Source organism: Cebus imitator, unplaced genomic scaffold (genome assembly GCF_001604975.1).
Source record: "Cebus imitator isolate Cc_AM_T3 unplaced genomic scaffold, Cebus_imitator-1.0 Scaffold6, whole genome shotgun sequence".
In the NCBI taxonomy this organism is placed as follows: domain Eukaryota; kingdom Metazoa; phylum Chordata; class Mammalia; order Primates; family Cebidae; genus Cebus; species Cebus imitator.
In genome coordinates this window covers 14,453,374-14,461,069 of record NW_016107321.1, presented here as the reverse complement: position 1 = coordinate 14,461,069, position 7,696 = coordinate 14,453,374, and the positions used below count along the sequence as shown (strand labels likewise).

The following is a 7,696-nucleotide window of genomic DNA, read 5'->3' as shown; positions in this document are numbered from 1 at the left end:
GATTTTGGCCTTTACTCTGGGTAAGCTGGAAAGCCACCCAACTGTTTTGGGAGTGTCGTCATCTAAAGAATGTTGAAAAGAATCCCACTGGCTGGTGTCCTGAGAATAGAGCAGGAGGGGCAATAACAGAAGAACCGAGAAGAGTTGGGAGGCCAGTGCCTGAGGATGCTGGCTTGGACCAAGGCGGGGGCAGGGGAGGGGGTGAAAAGTAGGTTAGTAGATGTGATTTTAAGAAAGCTGAAAGAGAGAGAAAGAAACTGTTTTCCTGTGGTGGTGAAAACTACAGAAAGAGCAGGTTTGGGGATAAAAACAGGACTTCCGCGTTGAGCAGACCCTGCCTAAAAACGTCTGGAATTTGGGGCAGGAACCAAGAATGGCCATTGTTTAATGGCAGTTAAAGCCACTGGCCATATAATTTCTTGTTCCCAATTTAAAGTGTGACTAGGGGCCTGGTGCGGTGACTCACGCCTGTAATCCCAGCACTTTGGGAAGCTGCGGTGGGAGGATTGCTTGAGGCCAGGAGTACAAGACCAGACGGGACAACTTAATGAGACCACGTTCTGCTAAAAAAAAAAAAAAATCAAACTTAGGTGGGCAAGGTGGCGCATGCCTATAGCCCTGGCTATTCGGGAGGCAGAGGCAGGAGGACCTCTGAGTTCAAGAGTTCAAAGCTGCAGTGAGCTATGAGCACACCGCTGCTCTCTAGCCTGGGCAACAGAGTGAGACCGTCTCTAAAACATGAAATGGCAGAAAGAAAATACTGGAGTGAAAATTCACAGGACCTGAGATCTGGGGGAGGCCCCTCTCTTAGGGCTGTTTTTTTATCCCCCTTTCTGTTTTAAAAAAACTTTTATCCATTTTTCTCTTTTTTTTCCTTTTTGATTCTAACAAAGTTCAATCTCCGTAGAGACTGTCGACAATTGCCAATGCTTCTATATTTCCAGTGGTCACGGCAGGGTATTGGGAAAAGTTTTCAATTAGCAATAATCACGCCTCAGATAAACCTCACTGGCTCCGATACTGTCACTGTGCAGAGCTTACCCATTTTGCTATGTCTGTTTTCCTCACTATAGCTTTTTGGAAATTTCTCTTTTGCTCTAGTAGGAATTGGAATGAACAGGATTCAAAGACAGAGCCAGCGTGGGTGACTGCATTTCTTCGCACAGATCCTATTCAGCCTGGATTTTTTGGTGGAAGTCTCAGAGGAAACAAGAAGTCATCTGAGGCTTCCTCTGGCTTATCTGAACCTTCCACATACTGGATTCAGATGACCCAGAAATTCCTTTCCTGAATCAGGAGCTTGGATTTCTTTACTCAGGTAACTCCCGCATTACGCAGCTGGCCCGTGAGTGGGCTCTGGCAGCTGAAAGAAGAGGAGGAACGTGTTGCTGGAGAAACCAGCAGCTGTACCAAAAGGTGTGACTCCAGCCCTCGGCTAGCCACTCACATGCACATGACCTTGGGCAGGTTATGTAAGATTTTATCTGTAATGACTGTGAAGTATGGGTAACGGGTCCTCATTATTCATGGATTCCGTATTTATGAACTCATCTGCTTGCTAACGTTTATTTGTAACCCCCAGATCAACACTAAGGGTGCTTTCCCGGTCATTTGCAGAGCAGTGAAACAAAAGAGCACCCTGAGGCCTGGGCCCACGTTCTGCCTCCTTGCTGCTCTCGTGGTGTAAACAAGGGGATTTTTCAGAGTATTCACTTAGTGCCACAAATTTTGAATTTTTTGTTTTCTGATGATTTTGCTGTTTACAAGAGCCCCTGGCTGGGTGTGGTGGCTCACAGCTGTAATCCTAGCAGTTTGGGAAGCCGAAGTGGTCAGATCACCTACGGTCAGGAGTCTGAGACCAGCCTGGCCAACATGGTGAAACCCCGTCTCTACTAAAAATGCAAAAATTAGCTGGGTGCGGTGGTGCATGCCTGTGATCCCAGCTACTTGGGAGGCTGAGGCAGGAGAATCACTTGAACCCAGGAAGCAGAGGTTGCAGTGAGCTGAGATGGCACCATTGCACTCCAAGTTGGGTGACAGAGCGAGACTCTGTCTCAAACAAACAAAAACAGTCTCCAAGCATAGCACTAAGATGCCAGGTGTTCCTTGGCTCAGGAAGGCCAGTATGTGCCTTATAGAGAAAGCACACATCCTAGATAAGCTTTGTCCAGTTGTGATTTATTGTGATTTACAGCTCTGCTGGCTGTGGTTTAATGCTAATGAATCAAAACTGTACATTAAATAAAGTATGTTTAAACAGAAACGCACATGAAACAAGGTTATATATTGATCAGTTCACAAAAATATTGCGACCAGAGGCTCCCAGGAACCTCACCTTGAAGCAAGGGGCTCTGTATGTGCTTATTCAGTGTTTGCAGCGGCTTTCTAGAACATGACTACCATGAACAATGAGAATAGCTGTGCTTGTTCTACCCAACTCAAAAGATTGTTGTAAACATCAGCTGAGGTAGTAAACACAAAACTGCCTTCTAAACCAGAAGAACAGAGGAACCACACTTGCCTGGCAATTTACAGCCAGAATACTTGGACGTTCATTGTCTCTGTTGATCTCCATCAAGCCCATGTAGTACAGGCTTGTTTATTTATTTAACAGCAATAAGTAAACATTTAACATTTATTGCTGTTAAATGTTTCAAACATAAGAAAATCAGAGCCAGGAGAAGTGAAGGGCCTCTTCCACAGTGGGCAGTGCGCATCTGCCCTGCTTGGGGCTCTGTTCTGGATGCAGTGGTGTGAGGAATGCCACAGTAAATGTGCTTATCTCTCGTGCTTCCTCACCTGAGCTTGGCCCTCATCTTCCTGAGCATCCACCTGCCAGGCTGGGAGGGTGATATGGTTTGACTTCACCCAAATCTCGAATTGTAGCTCCCATAATTCCCACATGTCGTGGGAGGGACCCAGCTGGGAGGTAGTTAAATCATGGGGATGGTTCTTTCCTGTGCTGTTCTCCTGATGGTGAGTAAGCCTCACAAGATCTGATGTTTCTTTCTCTTTCTTTCTTTTTTTGAGACAGAGACATTTGTCTCCAGGCTGGAGTACCATAGCATGATCTCAGCTCACTGCAAACTCCGCCTCCCTGGTTCAAGTGATTCTCCTGCCTCAGCCTCCCAAGTAGCTGGGACTACAGGTGTGCACCACCATGCCTGGCTAATTTTTGTATTTTTAGTAGAGATGGGGTTTCACTATGTTGGCCAGGATCTCTTGACCTTGTAATCTGTCTGTCTCAGCCTCCCAAAGTGCTGGGATTACAGGCATGAGCCGTCACACCCAGCCCAATCTGATGGTTTTATAAAGAGGAGTTTCCCTGCCCGAGTTCTCGCTCTCTTGCTTGCTGCCATGCAAGATGTGACTTTGCTCTTCATTCGCCTTCTGCCATGATTGTGAGGGCTCCCCAGCCATGTAGAACTGTGAGTCCACTCAACTTCTTTCCTTTGTAGATTACCGAGTCTTCATTAACAGCTCGAGAGTAGATTAATACAGAGGGTTTGAAATGGACAGCAGGAAAGCAGGGAGAAGCTTTCTGCTGTGTGCCTCCCGACTTTCCCTCTCTGGGCTTTGGCTATGGAGAAAATATTTCCGAGAAGTTAAGGGCTACTTAGAAGTTGTTGATCCTGCCCTCTGACTTATTTGGGGGCCTGGAGAGGCTAATATACCAGCCACTGCCACACCAGGCTAAGGGATGTCACAGGTAAGTCAGTGCGAGCCCAGGCGTCAGATGCAGGCTCTCAGGAATCATTTTACCAGGATGCCCGAGGTCCTGACATGGCCTCAGCAAGGCCCAAAAGTAGCTGAGACTCAGGCTGTGGGCCCTGCCAGAGACAGGCTCTATTTCTGGGCAGCAAAAAGCCAGTGCCAAGGGACCACAAACTAGGCTAAGTGGGAGTTTTGCAAGGTCTCTGGTATGTCTACCGCACTGAGTCAGTGACAGTCTTCAGTCCTGAAGGCCCACTGGCCAGAGTGACCCAAGGCAAAAGGAAGAGGCAGGGAAGAAGGAGACTGCCTGAGAGACCCAGCATTTTTATCAGAGACTGCACCCTGCCTCAGAGGGCCTGTCTCAGGGCCTCTCAAAGTTCCATGTGCGTGAAGGCCACCTGGAGGTCTTACAAAATGCAGATTTAGATTCAGTAGGTCCGCAGTGGGGCCTGCGACTGGCCAGCGCTCAGCTCAGGCTGGTGCACTGGGCTCAGACCACACTGAATAGCAAGGTTCTTTGTTACTGGATCAGATCACGCTTGAACTGAACTGGAATGCTAACAATTTCTTCTCTCTGTTAGGTAGTGGTGGAGACCAAGAGAGCTGGTCTACTCATAACAGAAATATTTGTCAGGGTTTTCCAGAGAAACAAAAACAATAAGATGAGGCTTATTATGAGAATTGGCTTATACAATCATGGAGGCTAAGAGTTGCCATGACATATGAACTGAGAGACCCAGGAAGGTCAATGGAGTAACTCAGACTGAGCCCAAAGGCTTCAGTTAGGAAGAAGGCAGGAGGACACTGACGTCCCAGCTCAAGGGGAGAGAGTGAAAATGTGCCTTCCTTCAGCTTTTTTGTTCCATTCAGGCCCTCAATGAATTGGACATTGGTGAGGGCGGAGCTTCTTCACTCAGTCCACCGATTCAAATGCTCATCTGCTTTGAAACCATTCTCACAGACACACCCAGAAATAAAGCTTTACCAGTTTTCTGGACATTCCTTAGCACGATCAAGTTGACAAATAAAATTAACCAGTACCTATCCACCTCTTATCAACCTAGCACCCATATGTTCCTCAAAACGTAATTAATCTCCAAATAAAGACAATAACAAGGTCATAATTTATCCTACAATGTTACAACTACCCTGCCTACAACTGAAACTCATTGATCCCTTCCCTGGAAGAGGAGGTAAAATTCTTGGGTAACTTTACTCTTTGGATATCCCGTAACTTCAATAATATGATGTAAAATTAACAGTACTTAAATACTGATAAAAAGTCAATACTTCTTATGTTACATGATAAGGGAGTAAGATGAAAGAAAATAAATATATTTATTTCATATAGGTATATAGACACACAAGCATATTGATAACAAAATAAGGAGGAATATTCATGAAAATTACAGTCCTTCTTTCTGAAAGCTGGTGTTTATAACTACTTTCTTTTACTGCCCATTTTGTATCCCTAAGCCTTCAGCAAACACTTCAACTGGTAATGATTCTTCATCTGGTGGAGTGACCCAAATATTCATTCATGAAGGATCTAGGCCATTTATAGTCCTGCTCGGGTTGGGTTGCTATAGTTTCTTCCATTGACCTTAATCACAGGTCATGATAACACTAAGAGACACACTAAGGGATCTCTTACATTCTACACATACTCTTTCTTATGTCCATGTTGAAGTAGCAGTCCAATTTCCTCTTGGCAGTCCAGATCAATCACCCCAGCCAGCATCGTGACTCCTCTCAGCCTGCTGACCCAGAGGCGTGAGGAGTCCAAAGTGGCTGAATGGCAGTCTTAATTTCCAGTTCAATGAACTTGTGTCTGCTGGTGGAAGCACTTCTCCCTCTGGAACAAAGACCTCCAGGCAAGCAGAGAGCATAGAGCCTTGGGAACAAGAAGCAAAAATCTTTGCTGGTGGGTCACTAGGGTTAATGGTCAGTGGTGACACTATCATTACCACCCCTTCATTCCCAGACTTGTGAATCCTGGCTGTGGGAGAAATAGAACCATATATTAGATGCTGATTCAGTGCATAGACAGCCATCTGGAGAACCATGCCCAGGCTCTGCAAGGTATTACCACCTACCTGGTACTGTAACTGAGTCTTTAAAAAAAATTATTTTTTTTTAGTATTTTTTAGCCAGTCAGCCCCCTGAAACAGAATAAGTTCAAAACAACTCCTAGTAGCTGAGTCTATAAAAGTCTGTTCCACTGTTCTATTAAGCCAGCTGCTTCAGGATGGTCAGACAGTGAATTCTTTGAACATGGGCCCTTTGTTATATCTCTATTGATGTGCGGTGAGTTCCTTAAATAGAAGAAATACTGTGTGGAATATCATGGCAGTGGATAATGCGTTCTGAAAATTCATGCATGGTAGTTGTGGCAGAAGCATTCTGGGCAGGGAAGGAAAATCCATATCTAGCGTAACTGTCAATTTCATCTGCCTCTTCCATGATGAAAATGGTCCAATGTAACCAACTTGCCACCAGGCAGCTGGCTGATCAGCCGTAGGGAATGATGCCATCCTAGGGGCATGATGTTGGTCTCTACTGTTGGCAGATCAGGCACTCAGAGGTGAGCAGAGCCAGGTTAGCCCTGGTGAGTGGAAGTCCATGTTGTTGAGCCCATGCATAACCTCCATCCCTGCCACCATGGTCCCTTTGTTCGAGAGCCCATTGGGTGATGATGGAGTGGCTGGCGAATGAGGCTGACTGGCATTCACAGAATGGGTCATGTTATCCACCTGATTATTAAAGTCCTTGGTCACCCTTTGGTGCTTTGGTGGGCAGCTACATGAGACACAAGTGCCTTCACATGTTTTGTCCATTCAGAGAGGTCTGCCCACACATCTTTCCCAGATGTCTTGGTTACCGATTTTCCAATCATGTACCTTCCAAATCCCTGACCATCCAGCCAAACCATTGGCTACAGCCCATGAATCAGTATATAGTCACATGTCTGGCTATTTCTCCCAGCTACCAAAGTGCACAACCATAGGCACTACCCAGAGTTCTGCCCATGGGGAAGATTTCCCTCACTATTGTCCTTCAGCAATGGTCCAGAAAGGGACTGTCAATACTGCCATTGCTGCCCACTTTCAGGTGGTGTCTCATATTGCTCAAAACCATCTGTAAACCAGGTCCAAGTCTCTTCCCTGTGACAGGCTTACTTGTGTCTGTAGGGGCTGCTCAGGTCCTGTCATGTATATACTCCTTCCATTTGATGATGGAGGGCTGCTGTACGTGCCTGACTTTATGGCTTGTGGGGTCCAATATTATCCAGTTCATGATGGAGGGCCTACATTCCATGGTAACTTGGTGGCTCGTGGTCAAGTGTTCAGTTTTTACTAAGGCCCGGTAGCAGGCCAAGAGCTGTTTCTCAAAAGGAGGGTAGGTATCCATGGAGGGCAAGGCCTTGCTCCCAAATCCTAAAGGCTTCTACATGATTCATTCATAGGAGCCTGCCAAGGACTCCAAAGAGCATCCCTATGTGCCGTTGACACTTCAAGCATCATTTTATCTGCTGGATCATAAGGCACAGGTGGCAGAACAGCTTGCATGGCAGCCTGGACCTGCTGCAGGGCCTTCTCTTGTTCTGGGTCCCACTCAAAACCAGCAGCTTTTAGGGTCAGTTGTTAATGGGTTGGAGTAACACACCCAAAAGTGGAATATGGTGGCTCTAAAAATCCAAATTTGCCTGCTAGGCATTGTGACTTTTTCTTGGTTGTAGGAGGGGCCAGATACAACAACTTACCTTTCACCTTAGAAGGGATATGTCTCATACTACTGCACCCTTAGCAATTTCATTGAGAAAGAGAGCCTCCGGATTTTAGTCAGATTTACTTCCTACCCTCTGACATGCAAATGTATTATCACTAAGTCTAGAGTTGTTGCTACTTCTTACTAGATTCAATCAGCATAACATCATGTAATGAATCAGTGTGATATCTTGTTGAAGGGAAAGGTCATCAAG

At 46.0% G+C, this 7,696-nt stretch overlaps 1 non-coding gene across 1 annotated transcript; it reads right to left on the bottom strand.

The window, feature by feature from the left end:
* Window positions 1-898: 898 nt before the first annotated feature.
* Window positions 899-1,038, bottom strand: LOC119472813. Its single transcript, XR_005201994.1, has one exon. It is a non-coding gene; the product is annotated as a U4 spliceosomal RNA (small nuclear RNA).
* Between the last annotated feature and the right edge of the window lie 6,658 nt (window positions 1,039-7,696).